The following is a 25,348-nucleotide window of genomic DNA, read 5'->3' on the forward strand; positions in this document are numbered from 1 at the left end:
GTGCAGTGTAACCCTGTGTGTATGTGTGCTTGAACAGTTCAGTGTAACCCTGTATGTATGTGTGTTGGAGCAGTGCAGTGTAACCCTGTATGTATGTGTGTTGGAGCAGTGCAGTGTAACACTGTGTGTGTGTATGTGTGTTGGAGCAGTGCAGTGTAACCCTGTGTGTGTGTATGTGTGTTGGAGCAGTGCAGTGTAACCGTGTGTGTGTGTGTGTGTGTGTGTGTGTGTGCATTTGCTGGAGCAGTTCAGTGTTACCCAGTGTGTGTCTGCTGGAGCAGTGCAGTGTAACCCTGTGTGTGTACTGGAGCAGTGAAGTGTAACCGTGTGTGTGTGTTGGAGCAGTGCAGTGTAACCCTGTGTGTATGTGTTTTGGAGCAGTGCAGTGTAACCCTTTGTGTGTGTGCATGTGTTGGAGCAGTGCAGTGTAACCCCTGTGTGTGTGCATGTGTTGGAGCAGTTCATTTGTATGTATAGGAGGGGTGTATTTAATCACAGTATATTGGGGTATGTGTATATACAGGGGCACGTATATATGTTAATTTTGGTAGTATGTGTATATTCAGGGGCTGTGTAGATATGTACCGTACTGTGTATTATTGATGGTGTGTACATGTATGGGAGGATGTATTTCTGTATCACGGGGGGGTGCCAAATGACTGTCTTGCCCCGGGTGACAGAAACCCTAGTTTCGGCCCTGCATATGTCTATCCCATGCATGTTTAAATTGCTCTACTGTCTTAGCCTCTACCACCTCTGATAGGCGGCTATTCCACTTGTCCACTACCCTTTCTGTGAAGTAATTTTTCCTCAAATTTCCCCTGAACTCCCCCCCCCTTCCCCTCCAGTCTCAGGGCATGTCCTCGTGTCCTATTGCTTCTCTTCATTTGGAGAATGTTTCCCTCCTGGACTTTGTTAAAACCCTTGATATATTTGAAAGTTTCTATCATGTCCCCCATTTCCCTTCTCTGCTCCAAACTATACATATTGAGATTTCTTAGTCTTTCTGGGTATGTTTTGTGATGTAGGCCATGCACCATTTTAGTTGCCCTTCTTTGTACAGTCTCTAATGTATTAATATCCTTTTGAAGATATGGCCTCCAGAATTGAACACAGTATTCTAGATGACCTATACAATGACATTATTACTTCTTTCTGCTGCTGATTCATCTCCCAATGCAGCCAAGCATCTGACTAGCCTTCCTCATTGCTTTGTTACATTGCGTACCTGTCTTTAAGTCTCCCTTTATAAATGCCGACTATTAACCTTTTGTGGATTACTAAATTCAGGGAGAGTCAGCTGATGTGTACCTGCAAGTATTTGCATATTAATCTCTTACATTTTCATGTTGTGATATTATATGTATTTACTGTATACGTGTATCAATACACAGAGCTGGCCGTAGGCATAGGCAAACCAGGCAAATGCATAGGGAATTTAGAATGCCTAGGGGCACCAGCAGCTTCTGCTGATTAAAATGATATGCTGCATGCCTATATTCTGTGTGTAGCATTTCGTATGTAGCATTTCGTATGCAGATACAGCCACAGTCGCACACAGTATATAGGTATGGTGCATATAATTTTAATCAGCAGAATCTACTTGTGCATCCTAGCCACATAGCAATGCAAATAAGATGCTTTTTCATCAAAAAAGGCACCCAACGTTAGCAGAGCTGCCAGCTGACTCATGCCAGGCATCTCCTGCTGCATAGCGCATTGAGGCAAGATGTATGAGGACACATCTGTATCCAAGCAGAGGCAGAGGTCACAGTGTTAGCGGCTGTGTGAGTGCTGTGTGCGGGTGGGTTGGTTGTGCAATAGTGTTTGGCATATGTGTAAGGGGCATTATGCGTGTCGTGTATAAATGCATTAATAATGTGCGGCATATGTATAACGGACATTATGTGTATAAGGGCATTAATAAAGGTTGGTATAATGTGTAAGGTGCATTATGTTTAGAAGGACATTAATAATGTATGTCATATGTGTTAGGGGCATTACTGTGTGGTATTATGTGTATAAAGGCAATACTTGTGTGGCATTATGTGTATAAGGTGCTCTACTGTGTGGTGTTACGTATAGAAAGAGCACGATTGTGTTGTGTAATGTGAGTAAAGAGCAATATGGTGTGGTGTAATGTAAATAAGGAGCAATTCAGTGTGATGTAATGTGAATAAAGAGCAATTCAGTGTGATGTAATGTGAATAAGGGGCACTACTGTGAGGAGTAAGGTAAATTGTTACTACTGTGTGATACAACGTGAATAAGGGACACTATCGGATGATATAATGTGAATAAAGTTGCAGTACTGTGTGGCGTAATTTGAATTGGGGATACTATTGTGTGGCCATGCCCCTTGCCAGCAAAAAACGCCTCTTTTTAGGCTGTGCGCTGAATGTGCGCACTGTTCCTATTTAAAACATAGGGGGTAGGAACACCAAAATAAGGACTGCTATGTGTGAAGGGGGATGATGTTGGGAAAGGGGTGCAGGGTCAGAGGCGGAACTAGCGGCAGTGCTAGGGGGGCACCAGCCAAAATCTTGCCTAGGGCATCATATTGGTTAGGGCCGGCTCTGTCAATACGTATATTGTGCCTATTTCAGACCTGATCGTAGCAGCAAATTTGTTAGCAGATGTGCAAAACCATGTGCACTTCAGGGGCGTGGGTTGTGGGTGAGCAGAAATAACATGTGCAGAGTTAGTTAGATATGGGTGGGTTATATTATTTCTGTGCAGGGTAAATACTGGCTGCTTTATTTTTACATTGCAATGTATTTTCCAGTTTGAACATACCCCACCCAATGTAACTCTCTCTGCACATCTGCTAACAAGTTTGCTGCTACGATCAGGTCTGAATTAGGCCCATTGATACTTTAGATTTGATCAACATACAGTTTGTAGCTGGATGTCCATACAATGGCTGCTTGTTCTCTGTTGGATAATATAAATAACTAGGAAAGGCTTGAATGTGAGGTTCTTGTCCCTTGTGGTTAGATTTGATTTGGTGTTATGAAAATTTGTATATTATGGATTACTCATGATGAGTCCAACTAAAATTTGTCGTACTATATAATATTATTATTATTATTATTATTATTATTATTATTATCATCTTACAGACTGGCCTACTTTTTAGTTTTAGGCTGGGTACACACTAGACGATATAGTGGACGATGTGCCCGATTCCGACACATTGTATACAATATCGTCTAGTGTCCATGCCAGTCCAATGGGCGATATCGCCAGTGGCTCGCCCCCTGCCGTTGTTCGTTGCTTGCGGCATCGCCAAGTGTATATGCACATCGTCCAGCGTGTACCCGCCATAAGTGTCAATAAATGTGTACACATAGGAGCACACATGCAGAGTTGAATGGGCTTTATTGCTCCCTCCCCTATACGTATGCTTGGTCTGATACTCAACAGTATCACAAACTGATGTTTGTGCAGCTCTGCTAGAAAAGTGAACGCACATCTGCACAACACTTTTCCCCTCCCCCTGTAGGCAGCGACTACCTGATCGCAGGGCTGCAAAAAAACGCACCCTAGCGATCAGGACTGAATTACCCCCAAAGTGTGAAGGAGTTACAAAATCCTGATAGTAATAGGACACTGGCTGGAGAAGGCACAGCTAGAGGGAGACACAGACATCAGAGTGCTCAGAGTGGGAAATTATTAAATCTATGGCCTTGGCACATTATAGGCACATCGAGATGCATTATGACAATAGACCCCCTAGTCTTTTCCTGTAAACCTCGTGAATGTCAGTGATTTAGGGGTCTATTCATGAAGCAGTGAAAAGTGTGGAGAAGTGAGCCAGTGGAGAAGTTGCCAATGGCAACCAATCAGCATTGACGTAACATTTATAATTTGCATACTATACAGTTGTACGGAGCAGCTGTTTGGTTGCCATGGGCAACTACTCCACAGGCTCACTTCTCCACTCTTTTCACTGCTTCATGAATAGACCCCTAAGAGGTCTATTTATGAAGAAGTGAAAAGTGTGGAGAAGTGAGCCAGCAGAGAAGTTGCCCATGGCAACCAATCATTGTTGAGGCAACATTTATAAAATGCATTCTAGAAAAAAAGAAAATTATATGTAGCAGCTGGTTGGTTGCCATAGCCAACTTCACCACTGGCCCACTTCTCCACACTTTTCACTGTTTCTTGAATAGATCCCCAAGAAACAAACACATGGAAAATATAGTGTGTGTGTGTGTGTGTGTGTGTGTGTGTGTGTGTGTGTGTGTGTGTATATATATATATATATATATATATATATTTATTAATTTTTTTGAATAAAACATTCTAGAGTTTATTTAAGAATAGGGATACCCTAGAGAAATAATTGATTTATCTTGCAGTCAGTCTTTTTTTCTGTGGGTACAATATAGGGGTATATTCAATTGTGGTTGGAATTTCCGACCATGCGAAAAAAATGGGCGTTTTCGCCTGTATTTCAGGCAAGTTTGCATTCACCATATTCAATTGAAGCCCCGTTTTTTCGACTGGTCATAAAATCCAACCATGTTGAAAAAGTGTATTGGTGGCAAATTCTCCACCGATACATGGCTTTTGTCGAATTTGCAGGAGTTTTTGCATGTTTTTTTTGTCCCGTTTTCGCCCATGCCAATCCAACTTTTTAAAAAGTCAGATTGACATGTCGAAAACTTTACTACAAATGGGCGAAAACACCTGCAAATTGAATAAGGAACTGTCGGATCCTCTCTGTCGGAGAGGATCCGACAACAATTGAATATACCCCTAACCTGCTATGGGGACTGTAGTGTCTGCGGTATTTATTTATTTATTTATTAGAGATGGCATTAACTTATGCCCTCTGGGTCATTTTCATGTGCATGTTCAGATACTACTGACGAGGCAAAGATAACCTCTGCAAAATAGAGGGGATTTCACCAGGCTCTGGTGCCCTAGATTGATATACTGGCAACAAAAAACAATCTATATTACAGCAATATGGAACATAAATTCCCATGAGGACATTGTAAATATTACTAAATATGTTAAGTGCAGGAAATGCAAACCTCAAAAAATGCTACATTACCCTAATGTACTGCAGTCCCCATAGGATGCAACGTGGTTGCAATATGCCAGTATGCACCAGGTGCGGTCGTAAAGCGGCTAATGTATGCACATTGATCAATATGTTCTTACTGAGCATGCGTCTGGGCTGCAGTGCGTATGCGCAGTAAGTCGATTATGATTGCAGTCGCACCAAGAAATAGTCACAAAGTGAGTGACAGGAAGACAGTGTCTGGGGGTGGGAACGTTCAGACGGTGTTTTCTAGGCATGCATAAATTAGCACCGATGTACCTAACTGCACTTCTTCTGATTCTGTAAATCAGAAACAGTTCACAACTGTGTGTCTGGATTATTTGTGTTGCATGCATTAGGCCCCCCAACTCTCACATAGATCCCCCTGCAGATCAAGTTTCCTTCTTTCTGCCTTACTGGGGACGGGATGCTCTAGCTGCAAAAATGCTGTCAAACCTCAGAAAACTGCAGTTTTCAGACGTTTTCTGCAATCCCTGTATGCAGTAAAGTGTCCCACAGCGGATTTGAAGATATCCGATTCAGCCCGCCAGCACTTCAGTCCCCATAGAATGCTATCTGGTTGTGATGTGCACCAAGCTCTGGAATGCAAAGAGTTTTGGAGCTTTTTTCCTGGTAGGCAATGCCATTTATAGATGGTATTACCTATAGAAGCTTATGGGCTTCTTTCAGCAGAGTTCCCCTGAGAGGGATCCAAAGGTTTCCTCCCTGACCCCCTTCAGTTTGCACATCTGCAGGCTGATGACCATGCATATACAGTAGGACTCTTGGGTCAAAAATGTTCTCTGTATTGCATGGCAGTCACATTCTTCTGTATTATATGGCAGTCACTGATGGTCTCTGTATTATATGGCGGTCTTTGATGCTTTCTGGATTATATTGTGGTCATAGTAGTGTTCTCTAGATTATACAGTGCACCCGGAAAGTATTTACAACGCTACACTTTTTCCACATTTTGTTATGTTACAGCCTTATTACAAAATGGAAAAAAAAAAAAAATTCCCATAAAATTTTATACACAATACCCCAAAATGACAGCGCAATTTTTTTTATTTATATATATATATATATATATATATATATATATATATATTTCTACAAATTTACTAAAAATAAACTATCCTTGACATGTTCCTGCAGAAGGAGTGGCCAACCAGTCAGAGGCAAAGAACCAGATAAGAGCTGTAGTCAAGGGTGTCACAAAGCCACACCCCATTTTGTGTATTCACCTTTCGGTATGACGTTTGTAGGAGTATGACCTTGTGTCATAACCCCGTTTTTAGTCATGTTGTACAGTGTCACATACATATAATTCCCCAGTACAGTGCCACATACATATAAATGCCCAAAAAATGGGTGCCTCCACAGTACCAGATACATATATACCCCCACATACACATATGTCCCCACAGTGCCAGATACATATATGCCCCCAGTGCCAGATACATATATGCCCCCACAGTGCCAGATACATATATTCCCCCAGTGCCAGATACATATATTCCCCCAGTGCCAGATACATATATGCCCTACAGTGCCAGGTACATATATGCCCTACAGTGCCAGGTACATATATGCCCCCCGTGCCAGATACACATGTCCCCACAGTGCCAGATACATATATGCCCCACAGTGCCAGGTACACATATGTCCCACAGTGCCAGATACATATATGAACCACAGTGTAAGATACATGTATGCCCCCAGTGCCAGATACACATGTCCCCACAGTGCCAGATACATGTATGTCCCACAGTGCCAGGTACACATATGCCCCATAGTGCAAGATACATATATGCCTGCACAGTGACAGATACACATGTACCCTCAGTGCCTTATATACCCCACAGTGCCAGATATGTATATGGCCCCCACAGTACCAGATACACATGTCCTCACAGTGCCAGATATGCCCCCAGTGCCAGATACAAAAGTCCCCACAGTGCCAGATATGTCCCCAGTGCTAGATACATATGTCCCCACAGTTTCAGATACACATGTCCCCACAGTGTCAGATATGCCCCCCCATTGCCAGATACACATGTTCCCACAGTGCCAGATATGCCGCCAGTGCCAGATATACATGTCCACAGAGTGTCCCCCAACAAATGCCGCTCACCGCGCTGCTGCTGTTTGTGTGGGCAGGGAGGAGAGCACAGCGTGTGCCTCTCCTGCCCCTCAGTCTCAGACGATGTCTGTCTTCAAATGGCGCTGGTCCGTGAGCCAATCAAAGATACACATATGCCACCAGTGCCAAATACACATGTCCCCGTGGGGCCACCGTTGTTCTACAGCTAAATTGGAGTCCACCTGTCGTAAATTCAGTTGATTGGGCATGATTTGGAAAGGCACACACCTGTCTATATAAGGTCCCACACTTGACAGTGCATGTCTGAGCACAAACCAAGCATGAAGCCAAAGGAATTGTCTTTAGACCTCCAAGACAGGATTGTTTTGAGGCACAAAACTAGGGCAGAGTACAGAAAAATATCTGCTGCTATGAAGGTCCCAATGAGCACAGTGGCCTCCATCTGTAAATGGAAGAAGCTCTGAACCACCAGGACTCTTCCTTGAGTTCATCTAAACTGAGCAGATCAGGGAAGAAGGGCTCTAGTCAGGGAGGTGACCAAGAACCTGATGGTCACTCTGTCAGAGCTACAGCATTCCTCTCTGGAGAGAGGAGAACCTTCCAGAAGAACAACCAACTTCTCTGCATCAATCCACCAGTCAGGCCTGTATGGTAGAGTGGCAAGATGGAAGCCACTCCTTAGTGAAAAGCACATGGCAGCCCGCATGGAGTTTGCCAAAATGCACCTGATGGACTCTCAGACCATGAGAAACAAAATTGTCTGGTCTGATGAGACAAAGATTGAACTCTGTGGCGTGAATGTCAGGTGTCATGTTTGGAGGAAACCAGGCACCGCTCATCACCAGGCCAATACCATCCCCCCACTATGGTGGTGGCAGCATCATTCTGTGGGGATGTTTTCAGTGGCAGGAACTGGGAGACTAGTCAGTATAGAGGGAAAGATGAATGCAGCAATGTACATCCTGGATGAAAACCTGCTCCAGAGCGCTCTTGACCTCAGAGTAGGGCGACTGTTCATCTTTCAGCAGGACACCGACCCTAAGCAATTAGCCAAGATATCAAAGGAGTGGCTTCAGGACAACTCTGTGAATGTCTTTGAGTGGCCCAGTCAAAGCCCAGACTTTAATCCGATTGAACATCTCTGGAGAGATCTGAAAATGGCTGTGCACCGACGCTTCCCATCCAACCTGATGGAGCTTGAGAGGTGCTGCAGAGAGGAATGGGTGAAACTGCCCAAAGATAGATGTGCCAAGCTTGTGGCATCATATTCAAAAAGACTTGAGGCTGTAATTGCTGCCAAAGGTGCATCAACAAAGTATTGAGCAAAGGCAGTGAATACTTATGCACATGTGATTACTTAGCTTTTTATTTTTAATAAATTTGCAAAAATCTCAAAAAACTTTTTTCACGTTGTCATTATGGGGTATTGTGTGTAGAATTTTGTGGGAAAAAATGAATTTATTCCATTTTGCAATAAGGCTGTAACATAACAAAATGTGGAAAAAATGAAGTGCTGTGAATACTTTCCAGATGCACTGTATATCAGCCACTGTGATGTTCCCTGTATTATATGCCAGTCACTGCGATTATCTCTGTATTATATGACGGTCACTGTGATGCTCTCTGTATCATATGGCTGTCACTGATGCTGTCTGTATCTTTTAAGTAAAGAGTAATCACCCTCTATGAGTATGACCGCCATATACCTGTATATGGCGGTCATACTCATGGAGGGTGACTACTCTCTCTTTACTTAAAAGATGAGTCTTTGCCTTGGTTACAGAAAGCCTAACTTCACCCCTGCTCTATCTCTATGGCTATCTGCCCCATATACCCATCTGTGCCTTTACCCCCCCCCCCATATGCCTCTTCCTCCCCATGGGTGCTTCTGCCACCTTCCCCTTTTGCGTCCTGCCTATACACCACAGCACAGCATTGACCTATTGTCCCTTGGCTGCTTTCTCTCTCATGGGCAATGCACTGAAGTAGGGATGGTCATCGATGCTCGATGGGGTGTTTTGATTTTTTTTGCCCTTGATGGCACTGCACTGATGCTGCATTATCGATGAGTTTAAACATTGTCCATCGATTTTACAGCCATACATGGCTATGACTTGACATTAAAGCTCACTCTGAGAACCGGAAAACAGGGCCAAGCATGAAGTCTGGCATGAAGAAGTCAGGAAAGGCCACCTCTCCAGTCACTCTACTCTTTGGTGGACGGCAGGGCAGAGAAGGCTCCAAGCAACAGAAAGTTAAATTCTTCATTGCTTGATAAATTAAAATTTTTCTCTCTCCTTATGACAAAGCTGTTTAGTGACTGTGATAATCCGATAAAACTGGGTGATTGCTGCAGAAATCAGTCATCCATTAAGCACTGACAGTATGGCCAGAGTGAAACTTATTTCCCTGCTGGCTCCCGAGCTGATGAGACAGTTTCTAATAAGTCCTGGAACAGGTAGTTACTTACCGTCCTGCAATTGCACCTCCTAAATCTGGTTTTCAACCTTGGGGGTCATTCCGACCCGTTCGCATGCTGCTGGTTGTTGCAGTGGTGCGAACGAGTCGGGACTGCGGCTGCACGGCGCCCGCAATGCGTCTGCACGTTGTTGCCCAGCGACAGCCGTCGCCGGGCAACGACCAGAAGAAAGAAGAAAGTGATCGCTCGCACGATCGCAAGAAGATTGACAGTGGGGAGGCGTTCCGGGGCAGATACCGTTTTTGGGGAGTGGTGAGTCCAACGCAGGCGTGTCCAGGTGTTTGGAGGGCGGATGTCTGACGTCAATCCCGGGCCCTGCATTGCTGGATCGATCGCACAGGGTAAGTCTCACCCTGGTCTTGTTTAACAGGAATCTTTTCTTGCATAGCAGGGCTGCACAAGCGTTCGCAGCCCTGCTATGCTAAAATACCCTTCCCCATAGGCGGCGTCTAGTTGATCGCACGAGCAGTGTTGCTACGTGCGATCAACTCGGAATGACTCCCCTAGTTCCTCCCTATGCTAGCAGTTACATTATGCAAGTAGAAGATTATGGGGGAGGGGAGTGATGGGGGAAAAATAGGAGGAGACAATGGAAGTAAGGGGACATGTAGGGGAAACTGGAGGAATAGGAGGATACAGGAGGAATAGGAGAGATCGGAGTAATAGGGGGTTGAATAGGGAGAGACAGGAAGAATAAAGGGAGACAGTAGGGATAAAGGGAGCTATAGGTATAAATGAGAGAAATAGTGGGAAGAATAGAAAATATGGAGGGGGGGGGAGAGAACAGGGGAAGAGGGAGGTATAGGGGGAGAAAGGATGAACAAAGGGAAGAATAGGAGATGAGAAGAATAGGGGGGGACGGGAGGAGCAGAGGGAAGAAAGGGAGGTGGGCGGAATAGAGAATGATGAGAGAGATGGTAAGGTGTAGAAGAGAGAAAAAAAAACCCTGCACAATACCCAGCGACCTGGTAAATGATGGGTTCCAAATACTATTATATATTTATTTTAAGGTTTCATTATTTGTTTTCTGTTCTTTATGTGTGTGAGGACTGATAGAATGTGATATAGTAGGAGCTTCATAGCATGCGCTTACTATGTGCCCCAAGGCATATACAGTATACTGTACCTCTGAGTCCATGTAAGGGGCAGTTGGGGGGGGGGGAAGGGGGGCTTTGCCTGTTTAATTTGTACTGGGCATCACAATTTCTGATGGCAGCCCTGCCTACATGCAAACAAATATCCACTTGCACCCCTTGCAGTGGAACATGGGGCCTGATTCACACCTAATCGCTGTTGTGCAAAATCACACAGCGTCCGATCAAATGACTGCGTATGCATCGCGATGCGCAGGCGCGATGCCAAACAGTGACAGAATGGTGCGAAAATTTCGATCGCTAGGCGTATGCAAGGTGATTGACAGGAAGTGGATGATTGGGGGTGATAACTGGCCATTTTCTGGGAGCGTCAGGAAAAACACAGGCGTTCCCAAGCTTTTTCATGGCGGGTGTTTGACATCAACTCTGGCACTGATCATCCTGTTTGCATTGCACTGTAGGAGTAAGTCCTGGGCTACGCATAGACAGCACAGTATTGAAAAATAATTAGAAGGTGAGTGAGTTGTAAACGGATTTGCAGATGTCCGCTGCCTTGTGAAGTTTTCGGACAATGTACACATGCATTTGCACACCTGTATGGAGCGGGTTTTCTCTCTCCCTCGGCGGCGACTATCTGATCGTAGCCTTCTGCAAATTTGCAGCAAAGCAATCAGGTCTGAATTAGGCCCATGGTTTGCTTATCTGCAAATTTGTCATCTGGGCAAAATTTGCGCCTAAGTAAATAATCCCTACTCAGCGGGATCAATTGTTCACACAGGAATGAAGGGATTTGTCAGTATGGAATCTACAGATCCATCTAGACTACTCTTTATTTTTTCTTGAACAAATGTTGCAGAACTTCTACTGATTGTAATTGCAATATATCAAAAGTAATGGAATTTCTCCTCATTAACATTTGCCAACTGGCAATCATTTTTTTTAGATCAAATTAAATGCAACAATATGCTGTAGGAAGTTATGTTAAAGAAGAAATCTGCAGCTCAAGCAACGGCTACATTTATTGGATTCCAGCAGGAACACTCAGGAAAGATTTATCAACTTTTTATCTAAACTACATTTCTTAAGTCAGTATCAAAAATGAAATTATATATATTGCTACAACCAAATGGTATGGGAATTGCAGGAATGGCTAGATCTTCTAACAAATATCAAAGACCCACTGGCAATGACTGTGAACAAGCCAATTAAGTGAAACGCACGCGTCAGTCATTACAGGGAATCCCGATGTGCGCACAACGGTCTTCGGCAATGCTATGAGCAACAGAACCACTGTGGCAGAAACAGGTACCCTTACACTGTAGACCATACTACTTTCATCAGCTAGTGAGGTGTACCTCACACTGGGTATCTAATCCACATAGCTGACAGCAGACGCAGCTTACACTTCTGTTTCCTTACTAAGCAAGACGGGACTCTGCACTGAGCAGTCACTGTTATACACATGATCAGTAGCCATCTCCTGGATAATAGGAGCTCTTTGTTTTCTGCTCTACTCAGCAAACTGTTACATTCAGAAAACAATGCAGTGTACCTTTCATACTAAACTGTGTAAGTTGTGATTCTAACTGGATATTGGGCCTAATTCAGCCCTGATCATAAATGTGCGATAAAACGCACATCTACGAATAGAATCTCTGACATGTGGGGGGGACGTCCAGCACAGGGCTAGTCCACCCCGCATGCTGGGTCCTGCCCCCCCCGCAGACATGCAAAAGCATTGCCGGCAATGCTATCGCACCTGCCGAGTAGCTCCCTGCCTACGCAGCCTAGCTGCGACATCAGGCAGCTATCCGCCATGTTTTTGGCCATGGCGGCTACGTTTGATGTCATACAGCTGCTGCGGCCCACCCTGCAAACGGTCCGGACATGCCTGCTTTGTTTGGACCGTGCCCCGAAAATGCAGCCGCAATGTCGCCTTTGCATCTCACTGTGTGCACACATGCAGTGCGGCTGCTGCACATGCGCACACCTCACCGGGCTTCAGCCTGCGACCGCTGTTGTAGCAGCATCCAGCAGGGACGTACGGTGAGCTAAATGGCTCAGGTGGCATTGACTAGCACCAGAGCTAGGTTTACACACAATATAAGAGCCAAAGGGTACATCTGGGCATTACACACAGGCACAGCAGTATAAACTCCTAGAATTTTTGTGAATTTTGATCAGAGATGTGCGGAAGAGATAGACAGTTGAGGCACTGCCCCACCTGCCATAGACTTTTTACTCCAGAGTTTTGCCTATAAAAATGATTAGAATAATGCAAAGAAGATATTTCAAACATATTATTTATATCTTTCATCTACTTTATACAGTCAAAACTCTGGCACAAACGTTAGCATGACAGGAAAGGCTCTGCCTCACCTGCCTCACCCCACCGCACGTCACTGGCGTCCAGGTCTTTATTAGGCCTATTGTACTGTACCACTGTGGTGATTGTTCATAGAGATTAACTACTGATGATGTATATTACCATATTATGTGTTTTTTCTAAATATTTCACCAATAAAACAAGTAAATGTACAGTACAACTGATGCTTATTGGCCAGACGCACACATTCTTTCCCTCCCCTTTTCTTTCTGTATTTCTATTGGCATATATCTTAGCCAACAGTAGTTACAGACAGTGCTGTACTCACACATCGGCAACCGAAACTCTCGTTAATCATTCAGTGTCAGTTGACACATGATTAACAGCAAAATCTGGTTCCCTATTCTTGATTGTGTGGATTCCAACTTTCTGTACCATCAACATCAAATACACCATTGTAATTTATTTTAATTGATCAATGTTCATTTTGCATGCGATGCATTCCGACACTCTCTGGAGTTTATTAGCACCGTATGCATGAAGAAAATCACAAAGGACAGCTCCTGCGGTAAGAACTGACCGTTGTGATGAAAGGACTTTCGGGTTTAGGACCCAGAGTCCTATCTGCACTTGGCTCTATTGCCGCACTTGCTGCAGGGGCTGCTGGAAGGCATCCAATTGGATCCCTCTCAGAGGGGCAGTGTGATAGAAGCCCATAGTCTTCTATAAGACAAAGCCATCTGAAGATTGTGTTGCCCTCTGCATCCAAGCCCCGGAATCTATTGCATTCCAGGCCTTGGTGCATATGCGGTACCTGGCCAAACCTCCGGAAATGTTTTTCTTTGTGGACAACATTCTATTGTTTATGGATATGATGCCATTAGCGATCCAGAGGACACAGGGCATGGGAAGTGTTGTGATACCTATGAAATTGTGATAATGTTGATTCCATTATACAATAATTTGAGAACAACTTACCGCCTGGCCCGTTTATCAGAACACATGTTTAATTTGTCAGCATATTTGCATACCTCCCAAGATTGGGAGATGGAAAAAGGGACTTGCTGGTGAAAAGGGGGCATGGCCTATAGGAAAGGGGGCTTGATTTTTCGGGAGTACCGCTATCGCGAGCCACGCCCCCATATTTCATCACTGTGGGGGCATGCCTAGCGCTGTATGAGTCTCCCAACTGCTCCCCCACTGCGGGACACTGCGGCCCGCAGGTGGGACAGTCCGAAAAATGGGACTGTCCTGCAAAAAAACGGTTGGGAGGTATGCATTTGTGGATTGTCAGATGTATATGCAAAAGCATAAGTATTGCTAACATATGCTATTTAATCATATTTAAACTTGTATTGTTGTGTACCATTTTTGTCTTTTTCTTAAACATAACCAATAAGTGTTACGTTTTATAACCTCGTTTAAACAATCTAAAAGAGTCCTCCCACAAAATAGTATTTTTTCCTTCCCCTTATGCAATTACAGTATTCGACTCTAGAGGAACACCACCGGAAAAAGAATATACCTATTATTGCCCAAAAGTGGCTCTTGGGCCCCTGGGTATTAGCATATATGGTAGTAATGGTTTGCTCAAAACATTAATCTAAACATAACACTATGGTGCTAATCAAAACCTGTGCATCACCAACCCCCACTCCCTTTCAAATATTAAGAAAAAGAAAATGAGTACAAGCAGTGCAAGGAGTGTTATCACGTTAAAGGTGGTATGCACTTCCTCCTGCATTTGCATTGCTAAGGATTGCAGCAGTTTGGATTTGCAATCCTTAGTGAATTAGGCCCACTGTATGAACACACTGTATGGCCACTTTCAGTATACAGCATATAGGGGGAAATAGAATCCTGTACCAAGAAATATATAGTAATAGAATTACATATGTAAGGTCTTTCCAAATAGAGTCCCTCATATCCTGATAATACATGAGGAATGTAGCAAGCAGATGATAGGGACTAGATGGGTGGTGGTAACCTCTAGCTCTAAATCTAAAACTGAAAACTTTTTCTTTTAACTTTCAGTATATTGTAGATATACTTTTTCTAGGGTATATACAGCTTGTCAGGGGCGTTTTAAGAGAGGAGGGGACCCGCATGCAGCCTCCGTTGCAGGCCCCCTCCTCTCCGGCAGCAAGTGATGCCTTTGCACTTCTGCGAGGGGGACCGGACTGACATGTGGCGCGGACTAGCCCCGTGCTGAGCGTCCCCCCGCATGTCAGGAAAGATAATCGTAGCTGTGCTAAATTTAGCACAGCTACGATTAACTCGGAATGACCCCCAACGTACTGTATAAAATCCTGTTTACAGTTGTACTGTCGACGCTAGTTAAATGCTTAAGTAGTATTTAACAGTTGCCAACCTATCAGGTTCATGTAACGTAATGTTTGTTGACATTTTGATTGGCGACTAGCACACTGGGGGCGTTATTCAGAGATGAACGCAGACCGCTGCATACAAAGCCAGATCGGCGTTCATCTCCTCACATGCTAGGGGGCTACCCAACATGTGTGAGGCCACCTCCCGATGCATCTGCAATTAGATTGTGGACGCATCGGTACTAAGGTTGACCCCTGGCATGATGTCAGGCGGTCTGCCATGATTTTTTTCGGAATCACCACAAAAACGGTCCCAGCCCGCCCCGTTCAAGATGCCCCACCCACCAATGCCGCGACAACGCCCCACCCACGAGGGCCGCCGGTGTCAATCACACTGCGGCCACATTGCCGCAATATGTAAGGTTGCACATGCGCACTGCGGCGGGTGCGCGTGAGCAGACCACCCAAATGCAGCTGCTGTGTACAGACACGCGGCTATGGTCGCGTCTGAATAAGGCCCTACTTCCCCTTTTACTTACGTTAATTATACTTTTATTATTCTTTCACAAGAAATAACAAGAATTCATTACCAAACAGTTTTTTTTTTTCTTTCATTAAGTATTACATACCCTGAGATCAGATCAAGGGCTCCTGTCTCCTCTCAATCTCTTTCCTGCACATAACCGATAGTGTTAACTGCCAGGCTGTACACTATAATACATGCTTCTTAAGTCTAACAAATGCCTAAGCATGGCATACTGCTCTCTCTGGGAAAGGAAACTCACAATTTAATCTATTTACACTTCTTTGTATCCACATGTCTTGTCTTTCCTGTGTGATAATCCAATTACTGACGCTATAATCATAGCTACCTATGCCATTAAAAAGCAGGTGCCAAGTTTACTGGGCATTCTTGCTTCCTACTTCATAGACTAGCTGCCCACCTCAAGGACACTCCCTGTCCTTCCTGTTACATTCTTTTGTGAAATGTCCCGAAGGGAGAAATGACTTTGTGCTGATTTGTCTGGGCTGCGTGTTCACCTCCAAATTAGTCTTTTATGAAACAGCCACGCTCAGAAGACTTAATTTCATTAAAAACATTCTTTTCATATTTTTATAAAGCTGGGAAAATCCACGGTGCTTACGCAGGGAATGCAGTCGGAATGTAAATGGGCTTATTGTGTATTAGGCACTCTATCATATAAAGAAGGGAAGTCAGGGGGGTTGGGGGGTAGAAGAAGTTAACTATATGGGGCATGAATCAGGAGATGCTAAATCCACCAACCAATATATCACTCACAATACATAAAGTGGACAGCCTTAAGCAAAATTACATTACTCAACCTTCATTGCTTGATAAAGTGAGACAGTACTTACTGGCTCTACCAAGCTATAAAACCTATCACATCTGCATAGAAACACAGCTGTAGCCCAAATTTGTGTTTATAGAAAACTGTACTGATTTTCGCGCGAGAGTCTATTCACAGGTGACAGAGGGAGAGGGCGCATGCCAGCAGCTCACAGAGTGCTGGGCATGCCACCTCAGTGACAAGAACAGGGGCGTGGCTTGTGATCGCGGTCCCTCCTGTGAAGCCATGCCCCTTTCCCATAGGCCATGCTACTTTTCAAAATCCGGTGTTACTACGCCGCACATACATGTCCCTCATCACCAGTCCCAAATGTTAGGGGATATGCATAAAGGTTGATATTATTTAGGGGGTGATTCAGAGGTTGATGCACTTGCAGTAGCAGCTGCGACAAAGTGGCGGCCTTTACTGCTTCTCTAAACCAATACCACAGTCGATGAATAACCCATTGAGATGCAAACTGACAGAGACAGACTGGGGCCTCTTTCCAGCCCTGGTATCCATGTGCGTGCGCGTAGAAGTGCATGTGAAAGGGGGTGTGCGCAATGACAAAGGGTCGCATGGACACTGCAAATGTGGGTGTGCCGTGCTTAGCAACGGGGCACTACGGGCGGCGGCGACAGGGGACAAATCAGAGAGCCGGGAGTGCAGCCTTCCCGTCTCTCTGTGGACCGGCCCACCAGCCCATCGGCCCTTCTGGCATTTTCCAGATGGGCAGTCTGGCCCTGCCCACTGGCCATGTCCTCTTAAAGATGCTCCATCAATCAGACATCGGCCTGCACCATTGGACATTAGAGCAACCCTATGGGCTGTTCAGAATGTCCGTCAGAATGTTGTCACCAGTGCCAGTGCAGTACCTGACACCAGCACACCCAAGGTCATTAGCCAGTCACTGCCCAGAATTGCTTATAAAAATTGCCATCCCAATATATATCGTCCGACACTAACCATTGCGACGCATGAACAGAGCAGCTCGGATGCATAGGCAGAATTATGTACATACAGTATACGAGGATTCTTACTGAAAAATACAGGAGTAAGAAAAACAGGTTGTATACCTCCCAAGTTCCTGTTTCTGCAGCGTGGTACACTGTGTTCCACAGGGAACACATCGGGGTGTAGAGATGGATCTTGATCCAGAGGCACCAGCAGGCCAAAGCTTAAGACTGTCCCAGGATGCATTGCGGGGCCTCCTCTATAACCCCGCCTCCAGGCACTGTGAGCTCAGTTTTAGAGTTGGTGCCTGCATGAAGCAGGTCACTTAACAGGAGGGCTGTGCTAGGCAGCCCTGAAAAAGCTTTTTAGAAGACTTCAAGGGCCGCAGCACTTCATATGTCAGTTTGACATACTGTGCTGCGGCTCCATCGCCTCCCCAGCGGCGTCGCATACTCTCGCTGGCTCTGTTCTCGGGTACTTTCGGCGGAGGCGCTCCGGTTCGTAGGCACACCACCGCAGACGCTCTCCTGGATCGTGTGGCTGCTACTAAGGGAGGAGGTAAGAGGATCCCCCAGGTGGGACCCGCCATTAAATTGCGTTCCAGTCGCAGTCTTAGGAGATGGACCGCGACGCTGGCATGGACACTGTGACAGACAAGGGACCCCACTATATCCACCAGGGCATGGGAGCACAGGTCGGATAGTAAAATATCCTGTTTAATAAGGCTCCACAGTACCCGGTGGTGTGGACCAGCATAGGGGTTAAGGCGCTCGACCTGTACCCCCTCCCCCAGCTCCAGGCGCGATCTACTGCTGGTGTTCCCGCCCTGGAGCTGCCTCACACTCTCCCTCACTCCCTGACTGAAACTCTGGGCAGCCATCTTCTCACAGTAGCTGCGACTGGTCTCCGGGACTGCAGGGCCAGGTCTCCTTCTGTAAATCCGCCTGTACATCAGCGCTGTGATTTTACAGACACTTAAGTATTCTACATGTCATTTTAAGACAGCGTTAGTTAAGAACAAGTGTACCTCTACCAGAATATATTGTGCGAGTATTTTGATATATACATCCAGTCTTGGACTGTGCATTGGGGGTCATTCCGAGTTGTTCGCTCTGTAAATTTCATCGCATCGCAGCGATTTTCCGCTTAGTGCGCATGCGCAATGTTCGCACTGCGACTGCGCCAAGTAAATTTGCTATGAAGTTAGATATTTTACTCACGGCTTTTTCTTCGTTCAGGCGATCGTAATGTGATTGACAGGAAGTGGGTGTTTCTGGGCGGAAACAGGCCGTTTTATGGGTGTGTGGGAAAAAACGCTACCGTTTCTGGGAAAAACGCGGGAGTGGCTGGAGAAACGGAGGAGTGGCTGGGCGAATGCTGGGTGTGTTTGTGACGTCAAACCAGGAACGACAAGCTCTGAACTGATCGCAGATGCCGAGTAAGTCTGGAGCTACTCAGAAACTGCACAGAGATGTCTTTTCGCAATATTGCGAATCTTTCGTTCGCAATTTTACTATGCTAAGATTCACTCCCAGTAGGCGTAGGCTTAGCGTGTGCAAAGCTGCTAAAAACGGCTTGCGAGCGAACAACTCGGAATGACCCCCGTTGTTTTATATATATATATATATATATATATATATATACATATACATATGTATATGTATATATATATGTATATATATTAGCCCAGTGCAGTTTTATAGTCTGACTAAATAATTATCTGCATTGTCACCTTGACTGTGTGTGCCTGTATCTGCTGTGTGGATTTCATTTCAGTGTATCACAGCTATATCTATCACTGCATTCTATACCCTAAAGGACTAGGTGCATCAGGGTATCATATATAGTGCTGCACAGTATTTACAATTAAGTGTATTCAGTGTACCCAGGTACATCATACCGCATTTATTCTCTGTTTGTGTACTGTGCATGCTGTCGCATAAATAGGGGATTTATTTGCAGGTATTGTATTTGTCTGGCTCTATCGTACTCATACACTCTACAGTTGCATTCACCATAATGTCTGATACAGAGGGCGGGAAATCTGAGGACGCTCCAGCCTCATGCAGCGCATGCGCCAAGAATTTGCCTGAGGGGGAAGTTTTGCATGATGGTGTGTGTAATATGTGCCATACATCGCCCAGTCAGCCCGCAGCTCCTGCAGTCAATCAGTAGCCACCCTGGGTGGCGTTCTTAACTATTCTCAATACGCTTGTGACACACCTTGCGCCCCTTATGGGACCTCCTGTGCCATTGCAGCCACATATTGTCCCTATGGTAAATCCGCCTTGGGCGGATGCTTTGTCTACTAAGTTACAGCAATTAACTCAATCTTTGGTTAGACAGAAACCTACCCCAGGTCACTCTGGTATCAAGGGGTCATCTAAGCGGGCCGCTTCCTCCTTACAATCCACTAATATCTCAGATGATTCATCTGATGAGGATGGGGAGTATACTGATCCGTCAGACACTAATACAGCTGCTTCTGATGAGGAATCTACAACTCAGGTTGATGTCCCTGACCTAGTGGAGGTTATTACACTGATTCTGCAAATCGATGATGATGTAGATCCCACTGCTGCATCTAAGAAACCTGATAAGTTTAAATGTCAGAAGGTAGCTAAAGTAGTCTTACCATATTCTGACCATTTAGTAGACATAAGTCAGGAACCCTGGTCTTCTCCAGGAAAGAAATTCTCCCTGTCTAAAAAGATGCTAGCTCGTTATCCTCTCCCTGCTGAGTTGTGTAACAAGTGGGAAAATTCACCGCCTGGATGATTCCCATGTCACCCGTCTTGTGGTGCCATCTACTCTACCTGTCACCACTGTCACCTCACTGAAGGTACCGACAGATAAACGTGTGGAGGGATGCCTGAAGTCTATTTACTCCCTTACAGGTGTTGTACATAAACCCACTATAGCAGCCTCCTGGGCCGCAAAAGGAATTGAAGCATGGGTTCAGGCATTAGAGGAAGAGCTGCCTCAGGATATATCTGACACTGCCAGACAATATCTGTCTCATATTACCACCGCCTCCCACTACATTCATGAGGCGTCCTCTGAGGCAGGTGTAATGGCGGCCAAGGCGTTGACTACGTCCATTCTGTGGTTGAGGTTATGGAAGGTGGACCTGGACTAGACCTTGGAAGTGCTCCCTTTTAAGAGAGATATCCTATTTGGGGAAGATCTGAATAAGATTGTGACTGACTTAGCGGCTGCTAAGACTGCATTTCTCCCAAATACTAATCCTTCTGCACAGAAGGCAAAGAGTACCACTTTTCGTTCCTTTCGACCTCAAGGGAAAACAAAAGGTCAGGCATACCCGATATAAGCTCATGCTCCCCAAACCACTAAGCCCAAAGCAAAACAATCCTGGGCTGCCCATCAGCCTGCTTCCAAACAAGACAAGCCTGGGTGCGAGAAGTCATCTCTTGCGGGTACGCAGTCTCTTTCAAGAGATGTCCCCCTCGCCAGTTCTGCACAACGGTTATTCCTTTGGATCCGTTGAAGGCACAAGCTCTACACCTGGTTGTGCGTTCTCTCCTGGATACAGGAGTGGTAGTGCCGGTGTCCCTGTCCCAGAGAGGCGGAGGATACTACTCGACCCTATTTTTAGTCCCGGAACCCAATGGCTCTTTCCGGCCTTTACTCAACCTCAAATCACTAAACAAATTTGTGAGAGTGTCCAAGTTCTGTATGGAAACACTGCGCTCGATTGTACTAGCCATGGAACCCGGAGATTATATGGTATCCCTGGATATACAAGATGCTTATCTGCATACACCTATTGCCATATCGCATCAGCAATATCTGCTGTTTGCTATTGGCAACCTTCACTATCAGTTCCAGGCTCTGCCGTTTGGACTGGCCACAGCCCCTCGGTTCTTCAAGGTTATGGCCGTCATGACGGCTCATCTACGTCGTCAGGGAATCAGGATCCTGCCATTTCTGGACAACTTGTTGATCCTGGCAAACTCCCAAGTTGTCCTCCTCAGTCATTTGCAACTGATGGTACGCTTCCTACAAGCCCACGGGTGGCTCATCAACTGGAAGAAGTCCTCGCTGGTCCCTGCTCAGAGCATGGTGCACCTGGGGGCACTGCTGGACACACACAGCCAAAGACTGTTTCTGTCTCCAGAGAAAGTTCTGAAACTTCAGGACAGGATCAGATACTTCCTCCCTCGCCCAACAGTGTCGATACACTCGGCAATGCAAGTACTATGCCTCATGGTGTCGACTTTCGACATGGTAGAGTAGGCTCAATTTCATTCCTGCCCTCTGCAGAGGATAATCCTTTCCAAGTGGGACAGCCTGCCTCATCGGATCAGGTCTCAAATGATCTCCTTGACTCCAGAGGTTCGTCTGTCACTGAACTGGAGGCTACAGGACCAACAGTTGAGCAGGGGTCGTCCCTTCTTGATCCCCAACTGGGCCCTATTGACTACGGACACCAGTCTGCAGGATTGGGGCGCGATACTAGAGCAACACTCTCTCCAGGGTCAGTGGACTAAGGAGGAATCTCTCCTCCCGATAAACATTCTGGAATTGCGGGCAGTGTTCAATTCTTTGCCTCTGACTCTGATACAGAACAGGCCTGTTCAAGTACAATCTGACAACGCCACCACAGTGGCATACATAAACCATCAAGGTGGCACTCGAAGCCGCATGGCAATGATGGAAGTGTCAAAAATCCTTCATTGGGCGGAACGCCGTCTGCCAGCAATATCGGCAGTGTTCATTCCGGGAGTCCTCAACTGGGAAGCGGATTTCCTCAGTTGTCAGGACATGCACGCCGGAGAGTGGAGTGTTCATCAGGAAGTCTTTCAACTCCTAGTGGACAAGTGGGGTCTACCAGATGTAGACCTGATGGCGTCTCAACACACTCACAAAGGTCTGGTCTTCGGATCAAGAACAAGTGATCCTCAAGCAGCATTCGTGGATGCACTGGCAATTCCATGGAACTTTCGGCTGCCCGACGTGTTCCCTCCAGAGTCACTCCTGCCCAGGGTACTACGGAAGATCAAACAAGTAGGATGAATACTACTTCTAGTTGCTCCAGCATGGCCCAGACGGCATTGGTTCTCAGACTTGCATGGTCTATCGATAGAGCGTCCTCTTCTACTTCCTCAATGCCCAGACCTCCTCATTCAGGGCCCTTGTCTTTATCCAGACCTGGCCAGGCTGGCTTTGACGGTGTAGCTCTTGAAGCTTTACTCCTGAGGGCCAAGGGATTCTCCGAGGCGGTCATCCAAAATATGCTGAAGGCCCGCAAACCAGCATCTGCGCGGATTTATTATAGGGTCTGGAATTCTTACTTCATCTGGTGTGCTGCTAAGAATTACGAGGCTTACGAATTCAGTACTTCCAGACTTCTGACTTTTCTGCAACAAGGCCTTCGTCTGGCCTCCCTCAAGGTTCATATCCCTGCCTTGTTGGTCTGGTTTCAGAGAAAAATTGTGTCTATTCCTAACGTTCATACTTTCACTCAGGGTGTTTTACTGATTCAGCCTCCCTATGTCCCTCCTGTGGCTCCATGGGATCTGTCTGTTGTTCTGAATGCCCTGCAAGAGTCTCCATTTGAACCTCTTGAGTTAGTTTACCTTAAATGGCTTACGGCTAAGGTCCTTTTCTTGTTGGCTTTTGCCTCTGTCAGAAGGGTATCGGACTTAGGTGCTTTGTCCTGTCATCCGCCCTTTTTGATCTTTCATCGTGACCGAGCAGTTCTCCGAACTCATCCCGGTTATTTGCCTAAGGTGGAGTCGTCTTTTCACCTTACCCAAGAGATTGTGGTTCTGGCTTTCATCTCTTCTGACTTGTCCTCCAAAGAGCGGCCTTTGTATGTGGTAAGAGCTCTCCGTGTTTATGTGGAGAGGACTGCCTCTATCAGGAGGTCAGATACCCTTTTTGTACTTTTTGGTTTTCACAAACGTGGCTGGCCTGCAAATAAGCAAACCTTGGCCAGATGGATTAAATTGGTGATTGCACAAGCTTATGCGCAGGCTGGGATCCTGGCTCCTGATGCTATTAAGGCCATTCTACTTGGTCTGTTTGACCTTCTAGGGCGGCCCACCGTGGCGCGTCCGCAAAACAGTTGTGCATATCAGCTACGTGGTCCTCAGTGAACATGTTCATTAGGTTCTGTGCCTTTGATACTTCCGCTTCCCTGGACGCTTCCTTTGGACACCGGTTCTCATACCCGCTAAGGTGCGTCCCCTCCCTTGAAGAACTGCTTTAGGACATCCCCGATGTATTCCCTGTGGAACACAGTGTACCCCGCTGCAGAAAAGGAGATTTATGGTAGACTTACCATGGTTAAATCTCTTTCTGCGAGGTACACTGGGTTCCACAGGGCGCCCACCCTGACGCACTTAGCTTCTTTGGGTTTGTATGGCATTAGCCACTAGTCCCTTCTCCTGACGTGAGAACATGGTTCTATATGACTAAACATCTGCCTTCTCTTTTACCGCTTCTGCATTGGACAGGTTAACAACACTGAGTTCACAGTGCCTGGAGGCGGGGTTATAGAGGAGGCCACGCAATGCATCCTGTGACAGTCTAAAGCTTTGGCAAGTTGGTGCATCTGGATCAAAATCCATCTCTACACCCCATGTAATCCCTGTGGAACCCAGTGTACCTCGCAGAAAGAGATTTAACCATGGTAAGTCTACCATAAATCTCCTTATTTAGCAAAACAATCCCACTTCCATCTTTCTTTCTTTCCAAAGTTTTGGTCTGTTATATAGACTAACTCTCCAATTGACCTTTAAAAGTAGCTTTTTAACCCTTATGTTTTTACTAGCATAAACCAGGTCAGCTGAACACGGTACTCTGAGAAGGGAAGGGGTCTCAAGCTTTAAGGGATCCTTACACTACAGTGACATGTCGGACCCTCATGGGGCGTAAGATTTCCCTTGAACCGCCCGGCAGCCTACCAGGCGGCAGGATCGCATAGTATACATCGTATGCGGTCCTGTTGCGTACGATGTATCTTATGCGATCCCAGCCATGCCTGCGGGAACCGACATATCACAAGTGCAGCACTAACGACCTAGGAGCTCCGATCCGATGCTCACAGGACCGCGCTTCGGACCGGGTGTAAAACACATCCGATTTCCAACTTTCCATCCGATTTATAGACACGAAAGGTCGAAATCAGATGAAATCGGGCATTATCGTTGTAGTGTATGGGGCCCTTTAGAGGCGCTGCGTCCACTTGCCCATTTGATTAGAACTTATACTGAAGGAGAACATTTGCACAGCAAAGGGCCCTTCTTCCTTCTGACAGAACATCAACCGACCGTCCAGCCTTATGTTGTTGGGCTGTCATGGGGTGCAGAGTGCTCATGAGGACGTCCCACAAGTCAGGCTGCGAGCAGTAGTGTATCCAAAGATGTTGCTCAGAGCACACTGCACATTCTCAGCTCACTGTGAAAATCACAACCAGCACCGGGCTCTGCGTCCGGTCCTGGTGACAAAAATACGGGGGACAAAAAGCGTAGGGGTCCCCCGTATTTTTAACACCAGCACCGGGCTCCACTAGTCAGAGAGATAATGCCACAGCCGGGGGACACTTTTATATCGGTCCCTGCGGCCGTGGCATTAAATCACTAACTAGTCACCCCTGGCCGGGGGACCCTGAAGGAGTGGGGACCCCTT

The 25,348-nt window shown here is 46.0% G+C and overlaps 1 protein-coding gene across 2 annotated transcripts in view; it reads left to right on the forward strand.

Moving 5' to 3' along the window:
* The window catches only part of COL8A2 (collagen type VIII alpha 2 chain), a 379,634-nt gene that overhangs the window by 33,252 nt on the left and 321,034 nt on the right, over positions 1-25,348 (forward strand). The window lies entirely within an intron of this gene.

This window comes from Pseudophryne corroboree, chromosome 2, assembly GCF_028390025.1.
Source record: "Pseudophryne corroboree isolate aPseCor3 chromosome 2, aPseCor3.hap2, whole genome shotgun sequence".
NCBI classification, from domain to species: Eukaryota; Metazoa; Chordata; class Amphibia; order Anura; family Myobatrachidae; genus Pseudophryne; species Pseudophryne corroboree.